Raw genomic sequence first — 13,479 nt, forward strand, 5'->3', positions numbered from 1 at the left:
CGACCTGGAGGCGGGAACAAAATGCGAGGTCATCAAATTCGCAGATGACACCAAACTATTCAGCAAGGTTGAAACCACGGTTGACTGCGAGAATCTCCAAAGGGATCTTACGACATTGGAAGAATGGGCGAAAAAGTGGCAAATGAGCTTCAATGTAGGGAAGGTCATGCATATAGGGAGAAGGAACCCGATGTTCACTTACAAAATGGGGGGATCAATGCTAGGGGTCAGTAATCTGGAAAGAGACTTGGGAGTGATGGTAGACACGACATTGAAGGCGTCGGCACAATGCGCCACAGCCTCGAGGAAAGCAAACCAAATGTTAGGTATCATTAAGAAGGGTATCTCGACCAGAACGAAGGAAGTCATCCTGCCACTGTACCGGGCTATGGTGCGCCCGCATCTGGAATACTGTGTACAGTACTGGTCACCGTACCTCAAAAAGGACATGGCAATGCTTGAGGGAGTCCAGAGAAGAGCAACTAAACTGATTAAGGGTATGGAAAACCTTACACACACTGACAGACTGAAGAAGCTGGGGCTGTTCTCCCTGGAAAAGCGGAGACTCAGAGGAGATATGATAGAGACCTTCAAGATCCTGAGGGGCATCGAAAAGGTTGACAAAGACAGATTTTTCAATTTGAAAGAAACCACAAGAACAAGGGGTCACTCGATGAAATTGAAGGGGGACAGGTTTAAAACAAACGCAAGGAAGTTCTTTTTCACACAGAGGGTGGTGGACACATAGAACACCCTTCCGGAGGCCGTGATAAGAAATAGCACAGTACAGGGTTTCAAGGATGACCTGGATAGGTTCCTGGAAGACAAAGGGATTGAGGGGTACAGATAAGAGCAGTGGAAGGTTTAGAGATAAGTGTAGAGGTAGGCATAAAATTAGTCAGGGACCGCTGACCAGGCAATATGCCTGATGGGCCGCCGCGTGAGCGGACCGCTGGGCTGGATGGACCTCTGGTCTGCCCCGGCGGAGGCGACTACTTATGTACTTATGTACACCCTCACCATCCCTCTTTTGCACAGCTTCCTATTAGCTCTCAAAGGAGTATGTATGTATGTGGACTTTGTTGTTTTTCATCAGCATTGTGCATCAGATACATTCATTTGCTATGCAATATCCACACAGGGCAACAGATAGAAGAGTTTACTAAAACGTCAGAGGGCATGGACAGGTATTGGAGGAAGGTGTACATGTTTTGTATCTTAGAGACATTCCTGTTGGTATCTTCAGCTTGGTTGGTTATGGTGTTATGCTGCAGGAGTGTGTGTTGGAGTGGGGGAGGGGGGGTTTAGCATGACAGAGAACAGGCTGCTGAGAAGTGCTGCAGATCATTTTAAAGATCAACTCAAATATGATTACGCAAAAGAATGGCTAAGGAGTTTTAAGGTTTTCTGGTAGAAAAATGAATATCAAATATGCGCTAACCACACCCAAGACCTGAACCCCTGACGTACGGAAGACAAATGCTGTGCTTTAAGGCATAGAGCTAGAGAGGGAACTTCATTTAGAAGTTGGTAACAGAGCTTCTACAGACTAAGCAAATGACAACTGGCTTCTAGTAATATCTTTGAGAAGGGAAGGAATTGATTAAAAGTCAGGTGTTTGGCCAATCAGATTTTAATGTTTGTGTAGCTATTGTGACAGGGAAGGTCCTGTCCCATGGAAAAGATCAGTTAAACCTCCCCAGCAGGCATCAAAGGGCTTGGTAAAACCTGGCCTGGAGCAGAATCAGCTGACTCAGCCCAGAGGGAAGGGGCAGAAGCCAGGTTCAGTACAACACAACAGCCAGGGGGGAAGGGCACTGCAAACCAATTATCTCCCCTAGTGATCCTTTCCTCAAGGTGAGAAACCTAAACCCAACCCAGGAGGGGGTGGGGTCAGCACTCGTGCTAGAGGGGACCAGCTGCCTCAAATAGAGAGGAGACAGAGCAAGCGGGGGGAGCTCGGCTGGCTCTAATCAAGAGAGGTCAGCTACACTCCGAGACTCCAGAGTTCCAGTTCCCCAACCCAGGACGTTTGCAGGAGGTCAACCCAGCAAAGGAGGAAGTGTTAATTCTGGGAGGTACAGTGCACTGCCTGGCCAATCTTGGGAGGGAGACCCAGGGATTTGCCCTCAGGGACATAACGTTCTGAAGGAGCTGGCAGGCAGGCAAAGTGGGGGATGGGTGGAACAGCCTGAAGTTAATGGGTGGAGAAACAGCCCTGACTACAGAACTAATGACTGGGAAATGAGCAGCCTTCTTGATGAAAGTGAGTTTGAAGAGGGCATGGATATAGGAGGGAATGAAATAAGAAAGGTCCTTCCTGTCTTATGGGAAATCCAGTCCTGGTGGTTTAAAAAACCCTGAGCTAGAGCAGGGCTGTGAACAGGGCAGAAGCAGCTCTGCACTAATTAAAGACAATTTGAGGGAAGTCTGTTTCCAATAAGCCCAGAGGACTCCAGAGGCAAAGTCAGGAGTTGGTAATTGCCTCAGGGAGGGAGACCCTTGGTGGGGGGAGAACAAGTAGCCCAGCAGCAGGGTGTACTGGCTGGGTGAGCCCATGGACACTGGCTGGAAGTTGCCAGCCTGCTTAGGAAGATGTGGGCTCCAGAAAATTAAAGCATACTCCTGAATGGGGGATTTTGGAAAAACGTTTTTTTTTCTTTATGCTTTTGCTGACAAGTACAGGGCAAGTGGCCCACGCTGGAGCAAGAGGGATTGCTCCAAAGGACTTTTAGGACATTGCCTTGATGAACATATTGTTGGTTTACCATGTTCAAGGATTACAAATAAAAATGAAGCTGTTTTCCTTTTGAGAAATCCCTTTTCCTGGTTTTTCTTTCTACCAGCCATATAAAAGGCGCTACATAAATCTACCTGTGGTCCGGGTCTGGCCTTCCAGCCACCAAGGAACCGGCCCGGTCACACTATTTAGGTGTCTTTGTTAGCGAACAGCTCAGGGAAAACTGATTTCTTCTTTTGGTGATTATCCATTAACTATTTATCTATTCCCCAGGGTCATTAGCAGGTCTGAGATGATCATAAATCTTTCCAGGAGTTTTAGCTGAAAAAACAAAACCTAGGCGTACTTATAGATCCGCTGTAACGCCATTATTGCAGCATAAAGGACGCTGAACGTTAAGCGTAAAGAACGCCTCTTTTCCGCATACAACGCCTAAACGGAATAGATTCATTCAGTAGCACAGTAAATAGTGTGTGAGCATGGCCCGTTTTTGACTCCCTCAACTCCTTCGGCTGACACAATACTCATTTGAATACAAATTACAAGATACAGACCAAACGCATCTCATTTTCATCTCAAATAGCACATTAGCAATACCAGATACAAAACATTAGAGAAGTTGAACTTGCGTGTGATCAAAACAGCAGTTTTGGACTCCACGTCACATGTATTTAATCATACTTGAGAATATGGATTTGGGGTCACTGAAAGCAGTGCTTTAAACTATTGAGCTACCACTCTTTTGTGTCAGCTAACTTTGAGATGATAGCTAAGCATAAGGTATGCTATGACAGGGGAGGCAGAAATACTGGAGTAAAAGGTGCTGTAGCTCCGTGAGTAAAAGCACTGTACTGATCATCCGGAGGTTGTGAGTTAAACCCCCGGTTAGTCTTTTACTTGTGGCATATCCACCTTCCAGGTGCACCTTGATGATGCTTTCCACGTCTTATAGGAGTTGATTATAACATTACTGTACAATTTTCTGTGTAGCATGAAACTAAACCTCCATGCTGATAATTTGAGTTCAACTCATCTTATATATCTCCTTTTAAACATAGCATATTTTGTTAATTTTTATAATGTAAAGGTATACAATTCTGAAATCATGAAGAAAATATATATAAATCAGCAGTGTTTTGTCTCCTACCAGACCTCATGGTGAGATCATCAAGCCGCACCTTCAAGGTAGTATGCCAAAATTAAAAAGATGTGCTGGGTGTAGAACTCACAACCTCTGTATGACTAGCACAGGCTTTTAACCCATAGAGCTACACCAGCTTCTATTGCGATGCATCTCACTGCCCTTTCATATCATACTTGACTGACCTGCCTATGTATCATCTCATTAGCTATCATGTCACACTCAACTCAAGAAATCATTTCTGGCTCACCAGGTTAATGCACCTGGTCCAACCTCTCAAGGTCACTGGTTCAACTCCCACTCTCACCATCCCTCTTTTTCACTGCTACCTATTAGCTCTCAAAGGAGTATATATATATGGTGGATTTTGCTGTTTTTAGGGTTAGGTTAGGGTTGTAGCTCATTGAGGAAAAGTGCTGTACCGATCATTCGGAGGTTGCGAGTTCAACTCCTGGCTTCTCTTTTACTTGTGGCATATCTACCTTCCAGGTGCACCTTGATGATGCTTTCCACCTCTTATAGGAGTTGATTATAACATTAGGGTTAGGGCTAGGGTTATATGCTGCAGGAGTGTGTGTTGGGGGTGGGGCAGGGGGGTCTAGGATGACAGAGAACAGGCTGCTGAGAATTGTTTTATTTTTGCTTCTGTTAATTCTAGTTGTTATTCTCATGGAGCCCACCTTCCCGCACAGCATGGATGGCAGCAGTGCCAGCAATGCCAGGAGCGGGCCAGGGTGACTTGAGGTGGGTTGAGGCAGCCGGCGTCGGTGCAGGCAGCCTCGGAAAGAATCCCTCGAGATGGATGTCGGCCGCCGCAGCTGTGGGTGGCTGCAGACCGTAGTGACTGCTAGCTGCGGCAAGCCATGGCGGCAGTTGGCTGTGGCTTGGCTGGAGGACGAGGAGGAGCTGCAAGAGCTACACTGAGGTAGGAGGTGAGGAGAGAGAGACAGATGGGAGGATGAGGGAAAGGGGGTGTAGGAGAAACACTGCAGCCCTTCCTTTGTTTTATCTCCCCCCTGACAAAAAAGGCCAAAACAAAGGGTTAAAAATGGAAATCTTAGGTTTAGCATTCCTCCACTTTCCTCCCCCACACCCAAAACAGAAGCCTCTCCCCAAAGTGTTATGAAGTGGCCACTTATTTTCATGCTGATATTTTAAGGCAGAAATGGGTACGCCTGTTAGCCTTGCATACCTTTCTACACCAAGCATGTGACGACTCTTACCCAACGGCAAAAGCAGCAGACGTCTAGGCTAAAAGAAGCCCTCGCCAGGTTCTACAATTATATGTTTGTCTGTCTCTCCCTCCTGCTGTCTTTCTTTCTGTCTGTCTTTCTGTGTCTCTCCCTGCCCTTGTGTCTTTCTTCTTTTCTTTCTGTCTCCCTTTCTATCTGTCTATCTCTCCCCCTGACTGCTAGTCCTTTTGATGTTGGGAAACAGTAGTCAGATAGGTGTTCCACTAAATCCACACAATTCTCCACCTGCTCAACTGTCCTGCCAACCTCACTCAATTCTTGCCAAATCTCTATCACAGCAGCCTCAAATCCATAGGTACCTCTTTCATTTCAGATTTTAGGGCACGGAATCAGAAATTGAAATCCTTTGTAATGACCTCATCATCACTGAACACGCGGGGCAAATCATTGTCCTCTTCAGAGTCGGACTGCCTCGATGTCATTTTGTCAGGCTGCTCAATTTCTCTCCCAGCGTCCTCCGGTCACTTGCATTTTCAACAACGCATTTGAATTTCTCATGACGGAACCTTAGTGAGCCGGGGGAGGAAGGTCATCTCAGTCTCGCGCCTCAGATGAAAAGGTTCATTTTTTAGGGACCATGTAAGCTGATCAGGGACAGTCTTCAGCGGCTCAGAGCCCTCCTCCCGGCTGAGCAGGAGGAGGCTTTGGCGGTGGTGGTTTTGGCGGTGAGTGAGGGCGGGAGGGGGGAGTCGCCGGCTGTGCTGTGTGTCTCCGAGTTGCCTTGCTGCCGCATCTGCACTCCTGCTGGCCACAGACCTATTGATCACAGATCAGAGATCACGGAGGCACGCAGGTAAGTGCGCATGCACGGCTAGGGTTTTATTATATAGGATATAGACCTATCGCATCTTATTTTCATCTCAAACACATTAGCAATACTATACACAATATATTACAAAGTTGAGCTTGCGTTTGATAAAAAAACAGCTTAATTTGACTCCGTGTTACATTTATTGAACCATACCTAAGAATATGGGTTTTGCATCCATGACAGCAGTGCTTTAAACCATTGAGCTACCAGTCTTTTGTCTCAACTGTGAGATGATAGCTAAGTAGATCATACCTTACCACATCACTAAGGTATGCTATGACAGGGGAGCCAGAGACACTGGAGTGAAAGGTGCTGTAGCTCAGTGAGTAAAAGCGCAGTACCAATCTTCCAGAGGTTGTGGGTTCAACTCCCGGCTTGTCTTTTACTTGTGGCATATCTACCTTCCAGGTGCACCTTGATGATGTCACAATGAAGTCAGCATTGTGCTGCTGGCTACTTCCTATTCCTATGAACTAGAAGCCACATTCAGGTCTGATCTGTGTTTTTATTCTATTTCTAAGTTGGGCCAGTGTAAGTTATGGGATTTACCTTTGGTCTGAAGAATGAGCTGATTGTAGCAATGTTTTAAGACCAGGAGAGTGTTATTTAGAGCAAGATATCACTTCTAAACTATCCTCTCTCAAATAATGTCTCTGGGAAATCCAGAGAAAGCTCATTGGATGACTTAGGGTGCCTTTCCTGCCAGTCTTTGTGGAACTTAAACTAGGTTTATCAAACTAGGTTTATCAGAAGTCTATATGGTGTTCAAAGTCCTATCCTTTCCACTTTTAATAGGAGGTGAGTATAACATTACTGTCCAACTTTCTGTGAGGCATACATCTACAGTTTCCCACCTTCCATACTGATAATGTAAGTTTCAACACCCACTCGGTACGTTTCATCTTCTAGTTCTCCTTTTAAACATAACATATTTTTTTTACTTTGTATTAATGGTAAACTCTACAATTCTGATATCATAGAGGAAAAAGATACAACAAAGCAGTGTTCTCTGTCTCCTAGCAGAATTAACTGCCATTCCCTATCTATAGGGCGTAGCATAATCAAATCAGAATAGCTATTATTGCAAGGTTCGTTGTCTAGCACAGCGGTTAGCATGTCATCCTTTTCAATATACTCACTGATATTCCCAGATCAACTCCCACTAAAACCAATATATTACAAAAAATATATAGTTTACAAAATGGTATACTGTGTTTTGATTATCCTTTTCATCATCCTATACTTTGGGTTAATTATGTGAAAGCTTACAATGCTGAATGACTGATAATAAATCAGTAAAGAGTACTTCTTTATATATATATATATATATATATACACTTATATTAAAAAACATCGTATGGACGTCTATCTGGCTTCTAAGCACGGCCATGTAGATGTCTAGATGATGTTTCAAAAAGCCGCGTCTAACTTGCGCTCAGCGTCTATACAGATGTCTAGCAGACGGGTCATTCCATGTCAAGTGATCAGATTCTTGGAAAGTGCCCTGCATGACCATCACGGATTTTGATGAAACTTCATATGCAGAGTCCACCATGTCTCAAACGAACTTTGGTAAAGTTTTAGTTTCGCCTGTGAAATATTTGTGGAGATATAGCCATTTGTTTGACCCCCATACCACAATGAAATACAGTACGACGATGACATTCTGACAACTTTGAGACACAATATCTCACGAGCTATGTTTCCAAAAAAACTGAAACTTAGCTACCCTGCACAACTTTTGGAGCTCTATTCAGTGCTACCAATAATAATTTTTGTCGAGCACTGAGTGAATGGCTGAATTACAGTAAACTTGGCCGAAAAAATTAGTGCTCCAAAAAAAGTCAAAGTTTGACATTACTTAGCTCCCACAATAATTGAGTAATAAATGCGAAATTTGGCGCATGTCTCAGTACAATGTTGTTTTCAAAAGTACAATTTCAACCTCCAAGCTCTTTCCATTAGTTTACAAATTAAGTGTAAAGTTGCTAATTTGTGTAAAAAGGCCAAAAATAGGGTATTTTCAGCCTGCTTTTACAGAAAAATACCTTTTAGAAACTCTTTCAAATCAGTCTCATTAGAAAGAGCATATTTCAAACCCCCTAGAAAAGTGGACTTCATTTTTCAACGCAGGTTAACAATGGCTGAAAAAGGGGGACAAAGTTGGGAGACATTGCCACAGCAACAACCTCTATTTCAACATAGTTCTGTCATTTTTAAAGTAACAGTTTTGTATTGACATAGTATTACTACTACTCTATTGCGTTGGTCCATGGTGACATTGTCACTACCAGTTCAAGAGTTTGAACTGGCAACCCCATCACCATAGGGGTCACGCCCGATAGCTGTGCAATACCAGCCACAGGTGGGCCACTTTGTCCAGGTTCTGTAGAAGGATTTATGGTTCACTTAACGGTACGTCACTGTTAAGTGGTCTAGAGAAAACCATAACCTCTTATTCAAGTTCAAATATCAAGGTCTAATTATACGACACAAAACCCAGGCTAATGAGAAATATCTTTATTATGAAAATAGAAAAATATAATTCACAAGCCAGCTGCAGAATCTAAGTATTGTTCAAAATATCTAATTACACAAATGAAACTCAGTACATGATTGTCACAATCTAATGGTTAGACAATTAAGTAAAACTTCTTGTTAAACACACACACTATTCCTTATAATAATAATCCCTGATTAACAAATGATTATATTATCACCCAGGTAACTTTCCAACCCTTTACCTTTATCACAATTGATTCCTATCTAATTCCCAAGCTAATAAAAGTAATTTCCGTATGCTCACCCTTAATTAGCCTATCCGGCACAATTAGGTGGAAGAGAAAACTTCTTGTTAGCTGAAAGACGTCAGGAATACTGTTGTAAAAGTTACACGTGTTGAAAATCCTTGATGAGGCTATAAATCATCAGCAATGAGTTCCGTTTATCTGTGCTAAATTCAGAACAGTTTTTAAATGTCCGAATTTCTATCTCTTAGGCAGAGAATCACACGAGGTAACTTACAGGTCTAATTATTGAAAGAAAAAGTTTACATATAGAACATCTGTGAGCAGATCTGAGCTTCCCCGGACCTTATCACAGACTAACTAATTATTAATTAATTAGCACCTTTCTTTTCTTGAATCTCATCAGATGACTTCCTCGGACCAATCCAGAAACAGAACTTGATGAATAGCCTTTCTGTATAAAGTATCATATATGCTGGAAGACCCAGGGCTGTTAGACAGATAAGAACAGAATAATTTCTTCAAGATTCACACTGTCCCATTATTAAAGCACAGATGAATGCCCTTGAATAGCAACATTCGGGTACATCCCCATAATGCATCAGGCAGAAACAGCAAAGCTGTGTACTTCTTACTTCTTGCAAAATTCATGCTGGAAAGTTGCTTGCAGAGAGAGATTCTTGAAACAATGGTTCAGGCTTGATGACATCATAGAGGCCTAACCTTCAGGTGTGAATACGGAAATATCCCTACAGTCCCCCCTTTTGGAGGAGAAATAACTTCAATGGAGTCAATTTCACCTTCAACCTAACTAAGTAGGAAAGGATCGACAAGACCCAAGGTGATATAAAAATGTATAAACATAAGCAATACCATATAAATCAGCAATAAATCAAAGATATCAATAATCAATGGATAATAATCATAAAGGCAAGAGCAAAATATATGAACCCAGCCAAATAGATGAATAAAATCACTGAATAATGGCAATATATGATAAAATCAAAAATCATAACTACTTAGCAAGGCACAAAAGGTAAGCCAAAGCAAAAGTTAAGACAGGAAGATCATAACAAAAATACAGCTAGCAAAATTACTCTTTCATAGCCGCAATGTAATCATGCATTCTTAAGTCAGTATGTGATGGTTTCTGTCGAATAAGACGTCTAATCCGGATGGTCTCATAGAGTGCAAAAACAGAGAACCCAAATAAGAGAACCCACAAGATTAGCAAAAATTGGAATAACAACAGTGATAAAAAGATCAATACTGCGGGTATCAACAACTTCATGTACATTGGAGGAGCCAATATGAAAGTCCTCAATATGAAGCTTATCGTTATCAACTTTCAGTTCAATGGTGTGGGAAGGTTTTGTCATCAATTATTGTTCCACTTCAAGGGTAAAGTTGATGGGATGTCCACGGAAAACATCTAAGATTTCTAATTCAGTTTCAGTAGGAATAGAGTCCAAATGAAAAAGAGAAACATCGAAAGAAGATGGTCTGGAGCAAGATCTGGAACGGGAAGAGGAAGAAACCAGGAGAATTTTGAAGGACAACACGGGACTGCGGACCAGGATCAATCACTTTGGTAACAACTCCAATCAGCAGGACAACCAGGAACAGCATCGGCAGAACTCGTTTCGCCATCTGAAAAACAGAAAAGAAAGAGAACAGCCTAGGCTGTTGCTAGGTTAAAGTCATTCATCACAACAATGGTTTCATCCTGGGCAAATTTACTGGGATGACATGGTCTCAGTTGATTAATGTGGACCCATTTAAGGACATCCGCACCTGGAGAATTTGATTTGATGCGAATTTGATAGGCCACAGGTGAAGCTTTTTCCACTATAGGGAATGGACCATGCCAACTTGGCAAAAATTTACTTTCTTTGGCCTTGGTTTTGCCAAAATTGTAATAAAATACCTTGTCGCCAATTTGGTATTCCTTTGTGGTAGTCATAATAGGCATAATAGGTATGATCATAATAGGCTTTTCTACCTTTAGCAGCAATTTCCAGATTTTTCTGGGCAAAAGAAAATGCACCCTGTAAATGGTTACGTAAATGGGTGACATATTCATGAGCAGTAGTAGCACTAGAAAGATTTACATCATTAGTCCTATACAACAAATGAATTGGTAATATCATTTCTCTACCTGTCATCATTTCAAAAGGCGTCACCCCCGTAGACCGGTGAGGCATGGCACAAATAGCCATCAGTACCAAAGGTAACTTCATGTCCCAATTCTTACCAGAGGTAGACACGTACTTCTTCAGGATCGTGATGATAGTACGATTCGCTCTTTCCACTTGTCCCGATGATTGAGGGTGGTAAGCTATGTGCAATTTACTTTTTACTCCGAGCATCTTCCACATATGTCGCATCACCTCTGCAGTGAAATGTGATCCTTGGTCTGAGTCCACTCTCATGGGCAAACCCCACCTACTGAACACATGATTCAGTAACAAGGTAGCGGTAGTATCTGCCGTACAATTGGGTGCAGGCAAGCACTCAATCCATTTTGTAAACAAACAAGTGACAGTCAACATATACTTATTACCTCGGGAGGAACGGACCACTGGGCCAATCCAGTCAATCTGGATGTCGGACCAGGGCATGACCAAACCCTTCTTTCTCAAGGGTGCTCGGTGAAGTGGTGTAGAGGGTTGAAATTGACAACAAGTCAAGCAACCTCTCGTATATAACTGCACATCTTGCCGCATATGAGGCCAATAGGCCACTTGCTTCAGTGTCTCATAGGTAACTTCTTCACCTCTATGTCCAGCACAAGGTTCATCATGTGCATGTTGCAACATGATTCCTCGATATGCACGGGGTACAACCCACTGCACAATACCATGCTTACTCGTCCAAGTGAGCAGGTTCTGATGAATCGAAAATTTCTCTCTGGAGGTGTAGAGTATCCTAAGTTCTTCATCCTTCCGATCGTCTTCAGACAATGGATGATGCTGTGGATTCTGTATGAAGTTATAGAACTTTCCCAGAATAAGATCTGTCTTCTGAGCGATTACAAGATCAAAGGAAGGGACATCATTACCCCACTGCACTACAGGTGTTTCAGCTACCTGTTTAGCTTGGCGTCGAGTAATAGCATGTACCATTGAAAACAACTCTTCAGGGCATTGCCATAGTTCACCTGACAAAGCACCTTCTTTGGCCAGTTGATCCGCAAGGTCATTTCCGATCTTGTCAGAACTATTAACTTTAGCATGACCTTTCACTTTCTTCCAGTAGATGGTCATGTCATTGTCTCGTACCAATTGATCTAAGGCTAGAATCAAGTCGCCATGATGGACAGGCTTTCCTTTGGAATTTAACATGTCCTTCTTTTTCCACACGGGTAAGTGAGACACAAAGTTTTGACGCACATAATCAGAATCTGTACAGATAATCAGTTCTGGGATCCCCTTTTGTACCGCAGACTGTACAGCGACCAAGGCTGCTACAATCTCTGCGTATTGGTTGGTTTTAGCACCCAATCTATACTTCAAGGTTTCCATAGGTGTGTCGACATTCCACACTACACCTACTCCTGCGACCAAATTATGGGTCGAAGTCTGGTGGAAGGCACAGCCATCTACGTAGACTTGAGGTATATTGGCACATAGCTGTTCATCATAAAGATGATGACGATGAGGTTCCTCCTCTTCTGGTGGAACATCAGGTTCCGGTATACCTGTAAGAGAATCTTGTTCTGTACAATCATGCAATTCTGCTATCCCTTGGGCTACTGTGTTACGATGTTTCAGGGCATACTTTACCTGTAAAGGCCATCCTTGGAGAGCCAAAGTCCATGAAACTATTCGGCTATTGGAGACACGACCAGTTTTGATCTTGTCACTGCCCAAGAAACTAATGGGTTGATGACAAGTCTCTACAATGAGTTTTTCTCCTTGGATATAACTCCGAAAATGTTGAAGAGCCCAAACAGTTGACAGAAGAGCTTTCTCACATTCAGAATACTTCTTCTCTACATCGGTGAAGCCTTTGCTTGCATAGGCCACCACACGCTTGTCAGAGACGTATTTCTGGTACAGGACAGCACTCATAGAGTGTTTGGAGAATCCTAGGTCGATGAAGAATTCACGACCACTCTCAGGGTAGGACAAGCAAGGAAAGCGACTAAGCTGCTCTTTCATCTCTTGCATAGCATCTTCCTGTTCAGGACCCCACGTCCAAGGTACATCCTTCTTTAGTAAGGCAACCAAGGGTCTAGAGATCTCTGCATACTGATCTATGAACTGTCGAGAATAATTGCATATTCCTAAAAATGAACGAAGTTCCGTCAAATTGGTAGGTTTCCTCAACTGTTGTAGGGCCTGTATCCTTTTCTTCTGTGGTCGAAGACCTTCAGAGGAAATGTCTTACCCTAAATAATTCAGAGATGTTCGGCACCATTGACCTTTGGCAAGAGTCAATTTAGCTCCTGCATTTTGCAATTGTTGGAACACATGTTCTACCTCTTCCAGGTGTTTCTGAAAGGTGGGACTCTTGATCAGGATATCATCCACATAGACTAGAGTTCCTCGAGCTTCCGCATCTGGAAGGGCTTTATGGAGAAATATATTGAACTCAGCTGGAGAGTTCAGAAAACCAAAAGGTGTTCTATTCCACGTGTACTGTTTCTTCCCAAAGGTAAATGCTAGTTTGTATTGATCCGGTGGATGTACAGGAACTGTCCAAAATCCAGAAGCTAAATCCAAACTGGTAAAATACTTAGCTCCTTTGATGGTAGTCAAGCTCTGGTCAAGATGGGCCATAGG

The sequence above is a fragment of the Geotrypetes seraphini genome, chromosome 6, assembly GCF_902459505.1.
Source record: "Geotrypetes seraphini chromosome 6, aGeoSer1.1, whole genome shotgun sequence".
NCBI classification, from domain to species: domain Eukaryota; kingdom Metazoa; phylum Chordata; class Amphibia; order Gymnophiona; family Dermophiidae; genus Geotrypetes; species Geotrypetes seraphini.